Source organism: Anopheles funestus, chromosome 3RL, assembly GCF_943734845.2.
Source record: "Anopheles funestus chromosome 3RL, idAnoFuneDA-416_04, whole genome shotgun sequence".
NCBI classification, from domain to species: Eukaryota; Metazoa; Arthropoda; class Insecta; order Diptera; family Culicidae; genus Anopheles; species Anopheles funestus.
Window position 1 is genome coordinate 45,315,715 of NC_064599.1, and position 13,088 is coordinate 45,328,802.

The 13,088-nt window shown below is 42.6% G+C and overlaps 1 long non-coding RNA gene across 1 annotated transcript; it reads left to right on the plus strand.

Moving 5' to 3' along the window:
- The first annotated feature begins 10,780 nt into the window (after positions 1-10,780).
- Positions 10,781-12,888, plus strand: LOC125768324 (uncharacterized). The gene is made up of 3 exons (XR_007418874.1): positions 10,781-11,919; positions 12,021-12,122; positions 12,225-12,888. It is a non-coding gene; the product is annotated as an uncharacterized LOC125768324 (long non-coding RNA).
- The last annotated feature ends 200 nt before the right edge of the window (positions 12,889-13,088 follow it).

Genomic DNA, 13,088 nt, shown 5'->3' on the forward strand with positions numbered 1-13,088 from the left:
CATCAATCCATGAAAATCACCAATTTCCCCTCTCATTTTAGCCACGCAAAAATATCACATGTTGCCATTCGGTAAGTCGTGGACGTAATGAGTAGGAGTTAGGGAGGAGAGTCTATATTAGCCTTAAAAGTGGCAAGCTACGCAGTAAATGTGTTCGGTAGTTTTATATTGCGAAAGAGGTGTCCCCGAGTGACATCGAATGCATACTCTTACCGAACATGTTAGTATTGTTAGCCATTTTAGTATTGTTAATATAAAGCGCACGTCTAGGAGAAGGTTGGCGGATCACGGTGTCCCGCAAGCTCGAATGTAAAATCCTCGATGGCTAATCCGATGCGACCTTAATCCCCAATCGTCCTACCCAGCTGCTAGCCTCATTATTGATGTTTCTTTTTGCAGCTCTTCTCTACTGGTGGACAATAACTGGCGAGTCTGGCTGCAAAATCAACCTAAAAATCAACTAAAAATACAAAATCAGGAAGCAGATTTGGAAAGGAGCCCGCGTACCAATGGAACGGGATCCAGCTAAGCTTCAGCACAACGTTGGCGAACTTTTTCCGGTGCAATCATCTATGGAGTGGACGGGCGGAGCGGTGCAGCTGAGATGGCTGGGAATGAAGACGAGGAGACTTATCCCGGACATTATGTCCTGAGTAAATCGTAATCGTAATCGTAATCGAAATTGATTTTTATCTCTCTTTACTCTTTACAGGTCATGGGTTCCTCCGGAGCTACTTCGTCGAAAAAGGCATCCTGCCCGGTGTGTCGGGCTGCAGTGGCGGCCGAGCAGACTGGGACAGTGCGGCTTCCCGTGCCTCACCGCGTCAGGGGACGGACGACATCCCCCTCAGCGCTGCGGCTGCGGCATGAACGGCGTCTGTTCATGCTGCGGTTGTGTAGAGAGGCCGACCTGGTCCGACGTCGACGTCGTCGAATGGAGATGGAGCGCTAAAGAAGAGCCGCAGCAGCCGATGCAGGTCGCATTCAGCGACGACAACAATGAGGGTTGTCGCTAGCGGAGGTAGCTGCGGCAACTGAGGCCGCAACGTCCGGTCGCTGAGGTGCGGTATGGGGACGAGCGAAAATTGCACCGCGACATGGTGTGGCGAAAATACGACATGGTTCCTTACGGTAGAGGAATGGTGCGAAAAGGTACAAAAAAGAGATAATAATAAAAAAAAACATGGTGCACGATCCGCATTGGCGGCTCGCTAAACTGTGTAGGGTTAATCCCTCGCGAGGAAAACCCTATGCACAGGTGTTCAGGTAAAAATACAAATAAAACCAGCAAATGTTAAAAAAAAAGCTGCCCGGTGTGTGAACACGAAGTAGAAGATGTCGACCACGTAATGTTTCACTGTCCTCCGCTCGAACCCAACACGGGATGCAGCACCAACGCCACACCCGCTTGACAAAGAACAATCTTGCAGCGGAAATGTGTGCCAACAGCAAGACATGGGAAGCAGTCCGGACTGCCGCTCGGACCATCTTCAGAAACCTCCAAGTGAGATGGAATGAGGTAAGTCCACCAACGGCCAGACGGAGACGACAACAACGACGGCGGAACACACATCAAACAAGGCAGCAATAGCAACCGCCGCAACCGCAACAAAGGACGACAATAACGTAAGCAGCAGCAGCAGCAACGAGTAACCAGAGCAGCAGCAGCGGAAGGAAAGCTCGAAGCAGCAGCAGCTGAGACAACTAGGACGGATGACGCAGTAGCAACATTGGAAAGCAGCAGCGCGTCAACAGGATGGGTGCATCGCACAAACGTTCCTGCATGGAGTACTACGCACATCAAGCGCATCGGCAGGGTTCGGATCAGGTCGAGGAGTGGTTTAGTAAGGGTCGCATCGACTGCCGGATACGCTTCACGGGCCTAGCGTCAAGATGAATCCCACATAACCTTGGGATTGGGTTATGGGATTGGGAGGGATTGGTTTGTAGCCGCAAGCGTAATGTGAAAAGATCGAACTAGTATTCTAGCGTGTTCACTTAACAACTCTGATTTTCAAACACAAAAGAACTATGGAACCTAATAGGAAAAATAAACTACAACAGACCGTCAAACAAAGAAAATAACATAATCCATAATGATTTACAGAAAGCCAAAAACTTTTTGAAACTCAACTTTCAAGCAAATAAAAAATCAAAATACCAATTAAAAATAGACCTGAACAGACAAATAGACAGAACACTACTGGGAAACAAGTTTTGGAGGCACATAAAAAAAATCATAGATATGGATATATATCATAGGTATAGATCAAATAACATACGAAATGTTACGCATTATAAACGAACCAACACTAGAAAAAATAACAGATGGATCAAACGAAAAATCAACAAAAACTAAGCAACTACAAAATAATAGCCATACCAAAACCAAACAAAGACCAAAACAACATAGATAACCACATACCAATAGTATTGATACCTATCCCAACCAAATCTTGAAGGTCATCGTACTCAAACTAAAAAAACACACAGAATCTCAAAAAGTATTGCCAGACAACTTTTTCGGATTCAGAAAAAAAACAAAACTACAAATCAATGCGTAAAGTTACTAACAAACGAAATCTCCCAAAACAAAATAAAAAACAAAATAAATGGCGCAATATTCCTAGACCTAGAAAAAACATACAACAAAGTACAAACTAGAACACTAATAAAAAAACTGACTGACACGAAAATACCTTCCCAAATCAGCATATGGATCAGTGCGTTCCTAAAGAATATAATAATAGAAACGGAAAGCACTAAAAATATCAAAATGCTAGTCACAGACGGACTACCTCAGGGAAACGTCAGTCGCCCACTCTTTTTAATATTTACACAAAAGATATACACAAAAAAATCGAAAACAAGAACAAGAAGAAATTATGCAATATGCAGATGATTTCGTAATCCTAGGAAATGGCCCATGAAAAAAGAAATCAAAAGCAAGCTACAAACAGCTCTAAACCAATTCGCACAAGAAATAGAAGTTCTATACTTGCCAACAAACATAGACAAAACAAAATATATGATATTCAAAAAAAAAGGTAATGATAATCTCAAAATAAGGAACAAATATATACAAATACCTAGGAACAACTACAGACAAACAACTAAACTTCAACAAACACATGGAACACATAAAAATCAAAATTATGAACAAACTCAATATCCCAACGATCCTATGCTCCAGGAAAAATAACCTAGATCCAGAAAAGACCCTAACAGTATAGTGTACAGAGCTAAAATCAGAAATATTAGAGAAACTGGCGCAACAATAACAATAACAGCAACAAAAACAACCGGAGCTACACAATTATAAACTAGGCGCTAAGAAAAATAAGAGGATGCACAAAATCTACAATAAACAAGCGTTAGCGGCAGAAATACCCATAGAAATAAAAAGGAAATTCATTGCAAGAAAAGAACTAGTTTAAAAACATTGTCTTCTCCATCAATATTAAAGAACAGATGAAAATATGCCAAAAAATAATGAAAAAACGAAAACATACCAAGAAGAAACCTACTTGCAAGACATATAAACAATAAACCACCGACACATTAGCAAACCACATAAAGGGTGACCCCGAAAGTATAAACACGATTTCTAAATGACGTTTCTAGTAAACGGATGACATAAAACAGCTGATTCTTGATATATTTCATTGGTTACATTCAAAGCTACTAGCTAGTACATTGAAACTATTTTTTTCAATAGCGTCTGTTAAAATGCGAGGTATTTCCGTCGAAAAGCGCAAAAGCATTGTGCACAAATGGTGCTCGACTCCTAACATTTCGCTAAGTCAATTAGCGAAATCGGAAGGTGTGAGTATCGGGGCCGTACGAACCGCCATCCGAAAATTTCGGGAGGAGTCCAGCATCGAGGATGCTTCAAAAAATGGCCGAAATCCTGGTCCTGTCGATCAACAGTTGGACCGGGAAATAGCAAAAGCGTTCAAGCAAAGAAAGGAAAGTTCCATTCGCGATGTGGCTCAAAAACTGGTTACATCAAGAAGTAACGTCCAACGTGCCAAAGCAAGATTGAATTTAAAAACATATAAAAAGCAAAAGAAACCGAACGGAGTACAAAGCAGGCCGCATGCGTTAAATATCGGACTCGGAAGCTGTACGACAAGCTGCTGTGTCGCCAATCCTCATACATCGTGATGGACGATGAGTCGTACGTAAATTTTGGCTACAAAACTCTTCCGGGTAGTCAATACTACACCGTGCCTGAAAGCCAAGATGTCGAAGAAGCCGACAAATCTATATGTCTTGAAACATTCGGAAAAAAGGCGATAGTGTGGCAAGCCATTTGTGAATCCGGGATGATGTCCGAACCGTTTGTGACAACGTAGACGATGAGGACCGATACTTCATCCGTGAGTGTTTGAATCGACGCTTGCTGCCCATGATACGAAAACATGCTGGTCCAGTGTTGTTTTGGCCGGATTTTTCCTCTGTTCACTATGCCAAAGACACGATCGCATGGTATGAAAAACATGAGGTACGGTACGTGCCGAAAGAAATAAATCCCCCGAACTACCCTGAAGCCAGGCCGATTGAGTTATTTTGGGCGCTAACCAAGGCACATTTGAGAAAGCATTTTAAAGCTGCGGACAACATCGATAGTTTTAAAAAAGACTGGAAGAAAGTGTCGAAAATCGTTTGGGACAAGTCTGTGCTGAACCTGATGGGAGGCGTCAGATCAAAAGTGCGATCATTGGCATAAGATTGAATTAAAAAATTTTTTTTTGGGAAATAGTCCAGAACACACCGCAAATACTGTTTATCAAATATACATTAAGTTTCTGGAACAGGTTTAATTTTTTATCTAATTTTTAAACCGTTCTTATACTTTCGGGGTCACCCTTTATTAGACAAAATCATAATTGATACCGAACTAACAAAGGAAATTGGAGCAAAAATTAACAAAAACAAAAAAACCATCACCTAACCCAACCAAAATGTCAGCAAGAAACAGCACATGACCAAACATCTTCACGGATGAGAGCGTGATTTATGGCCTGCTATTTCTGCTTTATTTTTGTTCAGGCTCCCATATAAGTAAATATATAATACGTCGTGGTTCTCGCTTGATACGTCACACGTTTTATTCCATTAGTTCTGGAGTGAAGAGAGCGTTTTGGGACGAGGCTGCCTGTCTGTTCGAACTGACCTTTTATAGATGTCAGATGGACAAGGTTCTTCAGTCGGGTATGCCATTATACTATATTCACATACAGTGTAATTATACCAACTATAATTTATATGTGTATATACAAGACAAAACATATTGTGCAATTTAAATAACACAACATCCATAAAAACAATAGAATTGACAGCAATAGAAGCAGCACTCACCCGAGCAGAAAATAAAAAAAAAACTAGAAAAGCATAACCATGTACACGGGCAGCCAAGAGATACAAAATACTTGAAACAGCACTAACAGAACTACAAATAGAGGAAATTACATATAACATACAAAAAAAAAGCACCGAGAGGTAGGTAACTATAGTTTGGATACCATCTCAGCATAAAAGGAAACGAACCAGCTAACAGTCCAGTGGTCAAAAAATCGTATAAGGAGCTATCAAAAAACATAAAGGCAAAAAATGCGTAGAATTCTTAAAACAATTCCCCTTCAAAATATGGCACAAGGACATAGATATGAACCACACAGAAATTAAAACAACAAACAACATACTGGCAGGGCAAGACCTATCAAGCTATTGGCTTGAGCTTGAGATTAGCTAATAATGAGGATAAAACAAAACGGAAACTGTGATAACTGCGATAAACCAAACACAGGATGGCATATGATCTTCGAACCTCCAAAGTACAATACCAAAGATAGAGTAACAAAACAAGAACCTTAAGAAAATGGCAAAACGAAAATGTACACATAATCAAGAAAGTAACAAAATTTATCACACAAAAAAGCACAAAAAAAGAAATATAAAAATAAGATTAACATGACACTAGACGAAAAAAAATTACTCTTTCGCCCTCTTCCAAACCGAAGAAGACTGAAACGAGGAAAACTTTTCTCTTGACAAAAACACAAGATCAGGAAAGAAACAAAGCAAAAAGGAACTAGATTAATAATTAGGAATGTATACCTAAGAAAAACACGCAGAAGCTTCACTACATGTATTTTGCCTCTCAAAATACATGATAGGCAAATAGCAGCGGAAAAAACATAAAGCAAAAACTAAAAAGAAATAAAAACATACAGAAAACCAGAAAAACCAAAGACTAGTAGAATACACGACAAAGAAAAGAAAAAAAAACAAACATCAGCCAAAACAAACCAAAGATTAAAAAGACTGGAACAAGAAAACCTAGAAAACAGAGAAATAGACTGACAAGTCTACTCTACGGAGATAATCAAGGCGCTGACCGGAGTACCAGGAATTGTTTCGTGTGTTGTTCCAGCACTGTTTCGGCACCGGAGACTTTCCCACTATGCTACGGCGATTTCCATGAGGAAGTGGCAGTCCGATTGGGATTGCTTATCCAAGGGACGACGGATCCATATGTTGATACCGGATGTCGCAATTTGGACGGGAAGAAAACACGGTGAAGTGAACTTCTTCATTACGCAGTTTCTTTCCTGTCATGGGTGCTATCTTTTCAAGCACCGGCATGCGAGCTCTTCCCGCTGTCCAGCGTGCGCTAACGACGAGGAATCAGCGAAATAGGTGTTGTTCCACTGTCAAAGATTCACGGAAGACCGACGTGAATGCAACATAAAATGCGGAGCAGAGATCAGCAAAACGAATTTCGTTGGGTTGATGATGAAGAGCTCCGAGCTGTGGCCCGCCGTTGAGTTTGCCATGCGGTCAATGGCGTTAGTTAGTTAGTCGTTAGTGGAGCCGCGAGTTCAATTCCGGGCGCACTAATGATCACGACGAGGAGAGAAGTGGCCGACCGTCGGTCTCGGATGCGATTGTTCAAGCAGTGGAGGCAGAAATGCTCAAAAACCGCCGAGCGACAATTAGGGACTTGGAAGAGAAGCTTGGAGGAGTGTGTAGAAGCTTCGTCGTGCCATAAAAAACAAACGCCCGGGATTGCTGAGCAAAGGAGTGCAAAGGAGTTTCACCACGACAACGCGCGCCCGCACACAGCCAACGTTACCCTTGACCTGCTTAAGAAATTTGGCTGGGACATCGTCGATCACCCTCCCTATAGTCCCGACGTGGCCCCAATTGACTACCACATGTTCCCCACCCTGAAAAAACATCTCGGAGGGAAGAAGTTTGAAAGTGACGCGGAGGTTCAGAAAGAGGTCAACACCTGGCTGCGCGAGGCGGACGGAGAGTGGTATTCTGCCGGCATAGACAAGTTCATCGTGCGGATGCGCAAGGTGTTGGGAAAAATGGCGATTATGTAGAAAAGTAGCCAAGACCTTGGCCTTTCCAACGGTGTATCGCTTTTTGTAAATAAATGTCATTTTCTATGAAAAAAAAAAAATTGGAGACCTTACTTTATTGTCAGCCCTCGTACAACGTGTGTCGTAAGTACTCTATGTTCGTGAACTGTCCTTTTGTCTCGCGTTTGTGGCCCATGATCCACTGCCTCATCCGTTTCTTATACATCCATGACTCTTCTACATATAGACAATCACCACCTCCCTCTCGAGCTATTTCTATCCGTTCCGTCATAGCACGCTAAAAGTGTTCAATCTAGACGCGGCTTTAATTTTCGTAAAATAATGTACGTCAAATTTAGTGAAATTATTTCTATGACCGACTGGTCACTTCTAGACAATTATTATTCTGCAGATGTCGCAGTAGATCAGTCGAGCTTGGAACTCCTGCGAGAGAACATATAATTTGGAGCATTGAGAAAGCATGATCATAAATTGGTCCTTCGAACCGGATTCGTTACGGCATCACGAAAGGTGTTCGAAGCAATCATCAAGGCGTGTTATCACGATATCGTGAATAAGAAGCAGTGGGATACGTAACTGTGCGCTACGAAACCGTCGAAAAATATTCTACCGATGATGAAGCCGATAAATACACTTCGTTAAAGAAGTTTTTGGAAAAACGGATAAGAATATTAAATTCTTCAAAGGTATGTGATGAAGGTTCTCACGGAAGAAAGGCTACAACCAATGCCAACAAGGTAAACAAGAGCAATGTAAGGAGACAAAACAACGGTGACGTCGCTTCTAGTTCATCTTCTGCAACTAGTACGCGACCATGTGAGGTATGTAAGGACACCCATAGACTGTGGCAATGCGGAAAATTCACAAATTTGCCAGTAGAGGAGCGAAAACGGGTGGTAAAGGAGAAGGGCTTGTGTGTTAATTGCCTCAATAAAAACCATATGTTAATTATTTGTAGAATACCCGCTAAAATACCAACGATGCAGGAGAAGACATCACACGAAACTATGTGATATGGAAGCCACATTGGACACTGATGCAACAAGAATATCAGCTGTCACGAAAGCGGAAACGACAATGAAGGCATCGCTACTGGCTACGGCGCAGATTTGGTAAATGAACTCGAACGGTGAGTATATTTTAGCAAGAGCAATACTGGACCCGGGACGCTTAGCGAGAAAATAATCTTGAATTAAATTAAATTATTTTAACCAAAGAAAATTATAGGAAGTATTAGATATATGTATTTGTTTACGGTTTGCATTTATTATTTTTCGCGTTGATATTTTCACCGGGGTAGCGTTACCGTCACATAGTTTAGTGGTGTTAGTGTAAGGACCGTTAGGCTAAGAACAACCATCGCAAAAATCACTGCAGTTGTAATAAAAGACATACGCCGAACAGTCAAGCGAGAAACCTCGCTCAACATTAATTTTCACCGTTCCGAAAGAGATAAAAAAGCACAACGTAGGGATCGATCGCGAACAATATTATTTTGATGAAGTCAATGACAAAGGCAAGCTTTTAAACCTATTGACGATGTTTCAAAACAACGGACCATCAAGAAAGCTCGTCGCAGATTTGTACCGCAGATTTGTCTTGTTTGTTTCCTTGTGTGTGTTCCTTGTTTCCTTAAAAATAATATTGACATTCACAATCATTATGCACAAAACGTACGTACTTTTAATAAATAAATAGCGCTCGATTTTTTTTTAATTTTCCAATATTTAATGACACCGATTAAAATTAAATGTTGTAAAAAATATTAAAATCAACCGATTTAATTTTTTAATTTGTATTTGTTTACCTTGTTATTGCCATGTTTACCTTGTTATTACAGAAAACTGTCATGGCGTCAAGTCGCACTTCAAATAGCGATTTTTCGCAAAAAAAACACGTATAGCTACTTTTTGCAATTTTTTTATAGGGAGTTTTGTAAAAAATTTCTTGTTCGCAAACGCGACAATTGCTAAGCGTTTAGCGACGACGTAAGAGCGTAATAACTTGCACCATTCGTGGAAGAGTGTCAGATTATGAAGGTACAGCTGACTTTTTGGTTATCCCAAAAATAACTATAAACGGTTCTATATAATGACTATAAAGAGATCGCGGCGCGGTGGTGCATGTGATAAACGGCGCCGGTCTACACGCCAGGACCGCGGATTGAGAACGCAAGCGTGGATTGAGGATACCGAAAGTGCATTGACATTGTTCAAACATCGTAAAGGATCATCCATGTATGATCAATTAGTACGAACATTAATGTGCAACATCACTGGTCAAGCTAGGGAAGCGTTAATAGCTGCAGGAAACGTGAACACGTGGCCAGAAATCAAAGACGTGTTAACGAACGCATTTGGTGACAAAAGAGATTTGACCTCACACATACAACAACTGTTTTACGAGCGCCAGGGAAAGAAATCTATAGCAGAATACTAGAATAGTTTGACAAAATCCGAAACAAAGATAAGGTCGATTACCGCATCTGCAAACGAACATAAAAATTTCACTAGGTACTGCACCTAGGTACTAGGTACATCACCTGATCGGTGTAATCACACTCACAAGTTTTATCGATGGACTTGAGGGAACGTTATCGTCGTATGTGAGGAGTTGTAAGCCGAACGACTTAGATGAAGCTTGTCAACTGACAACAAAACATCATCAACATCGTACACTAATCGGAAAAATATGCAAAGCGATAAACCTTGGTCAGATAAGTTTAAGAACAAAACATGGCAAAAGAAAAAAACGAACGATGACGTATCAATGCCTATATTCAAATCTAGAACTCAAATTAACAACGCGGAAACTGATAATAAAACGGTAGTTAATCAGATGAATTAAATTTTCCCGTGGTTTTAGGAGAAAGATCGGACAGTTGAAAAATATAAATTTTATTCCATACTTGCAAATCTTCACTACAAAAGCAATACTTAAATTCTGGATTGATACAGGTGCTAACAAAAACTATATTTCACCTAAACACGAAAATTTGGAGAATTGCATGAGCGAAGAGAATGTCGTCTTTCGTCTTTAAAAGAAAATCAAAAAACTCTGAAATCTGTACAATTTGACATTTTTGAGAAAAATCAAATTCTACGTTTATTCGTTCCATATTTTCTTTCGATGGGTTAATAGTCTCTCTCTCTTCTCGGCTTTAACGACCTTACAGGTCACGCCGGCCATTTCTGGTTTACTAGACTTATTTTTACCACGTAGCCGGATAGCCAGTCCCTGCTACGGGGGGACGGTACTAACTCTTCACGGCAGATCACACCTCGCGAGTATAATGCCTATAGATTTTACACACGAGACGGCCAAACGTTTCTTATACATCGTGCTGCCCGTTTGGTCCAGAAGTATTACGTGGATCAGTCCTGTCGCCGACAGGGTCACTCCGTTAGAAGCGCACGCCGCGTGTGAGACATAAGAGCTGCATCGGCAGTCTGGGTGCAGTGATTGATCGAGTTTCACGCCCAAGCCGGTGCCGCGGTTTTCGCGGCGTCAACAATTTGGGTGCTACGATCAATCGCAGCCCAAAATGCTGGTGCATCGTTGATCGCACGCACCACGAACCTTGCCACGGCTTTGCATCGTCGGCAATTTGAGTGCCGTGCAACGATAAAATAAGCCAGCAACAGGTGGTGCGCGTATGGTAAACATTATTGTTAAGTAAGCAAAAATTTAGTATTTAAGAACGTTAATTTTAACCAATAAAGGCAGTATGTCTAAAAGTACCCCGGTGTGGAGGCTTCAGTTATTAGTGCTTGAGTCGGCGTGAACTGCGCCTGTCTCGAGAAGGTTTATCCGAAAACTCGCATAAACTACATGGTGGCTCCAGAGAGGAAACTTCCTCACGCCTGAAACTCTCCCGCGGTGGTATCTTAAGAAAGACAAACTCCCTCGGGACGCGTCGACGACCAAGTTTCGCGCGCGTCAAACCGTGGTAACGGCCGTCATAGGCAACATAAAGCCGACGAGCCACGAAAGGCGGCTCTTGTGCGATTAGTGCAACACCGGTTACAGGTGAACAGTGAAGTTCGTCAAGTGCTATTGACGCTTAAAAGTCACATAGGTTCGTGACACGCGAGAAACTGTTCACTGAGAGGTGCCAGGAGCAAGAAGTGCCGAAAAAAGTAAGTTGGGGTATCAACCCAACGACATCATAGTGAGAAGAATAGGTCAGCGGTGAGCGGACGGCTCAACCTGCAGCGACCTCATAGTGAGAAGTGTGAGTCAGCGGTGAGCGGACGGCTCAACCCACGACGACCTCAAAAGTGCAAGACAGCGGTGAGCGGACGGCTCAATCAGTGACGATCTTGTGAAAAGTGCCAGGCAACCCTGAGCGGACGACTCGACCCGCAACGTTCCAGAAGTGCGCAGTATTAACGACGGTGAGCGGACGGCTCACGTTGAGGTGCTTTGAAGCGGAGGACGCCAATCCTGAGCGGACGGCTCAACCCGCAGCGTTCCAGAAGTGAGCAGTGTTAACGACGGTGAGCGAACGGCTCACGGTGAGGTGCTTTGAAGCGGAGGACGCCAATCCTGAGCGGACGGCCAACCCGCAGCGTTCCAGAAGTGCGCAGTGTTTACGACGGTGAGCGGACGGCTCACGGTGAGGTGCTTTGAAGCGGGGGACGCCAATCCTGAGCGGACGGCTCAACCCGCAGCGTTCCAGAAGTGCGCAGTGTTTACGACGGTGAGCGGACGGCTCACGGTGAGGTGCTTTGAAGCGGGGGACGCCAATCCTGAGCGGACGGCTCAACCCGCAGAGTTCCAGAAGCGCGCAGTGTTTACGACGGTGAGCGGACGGCTCACGGTGAGGTGCCTTGAAGCGGAGGACGCCAGCCAATTGAGCGGACGGCTCAATCTACTCCCTGTAACGACGCACCGTTCGGATCTCACAGAACAAGCTATCCAGAGTAAGTAAAATGGATTACAAATATAAGAAAAACCCAAACGGGCACTGTAAGCTGTGTGTCAAAGAAGATGAACAGGGAAAAATGGCAGAATGCAAGGAGTGTGACAGATGGTTCCACTCAGCATGTCTTAATTTAAAAACGGTTCCTAGCAAGTTCACATGTCCAAAATGTGAACAAATGAAGTTAGAAAAGGAACAAGCTAGGCAAACTATAATGCAAACTGAACGCCTATTATCAGAAAAGATAGCAGCAGAAGAAAAAGAGAAGAAAGAAAAAGCAAAATACGAAAAGGAAATTGAACGGCTAGAAGAAATCATTAGGGCAGAGGAAATCTTAAATCAATCAGGGACAAGCCAACACGACGTTCACGAGCTGACTAAGAATGTCGATAAATTGGTAGATGCGTGGAGCCTCGGCCCAAGCTGTCGCAAGAATGCGTTACTGGAACTCCCAGAGTTCTACGGAAGCAGTAAAACCTGGCCAAGATTCAAACTGCTTTTTAAAGAAACCTCGAAGACGGGAAAATTGACAAACTTGCACAATCTAAGCCGACTTCAAAAACACTTAAAGGGAGACGCCATACGAGCAGTCAGCGGTCTATTGGTTAATCCAGAAAACGTCGACGCGATTCTCGACCGGTTGGATAAACTCTATGGCAGTCCAGCTAGCGTATATTCGGCGCTATTGAAGGACCTAATGGCAATTAAAGGAGCGTCCTTAGACAATCCCGTAACCATAATCGACTTTTCGAATGCATTAAGTAACA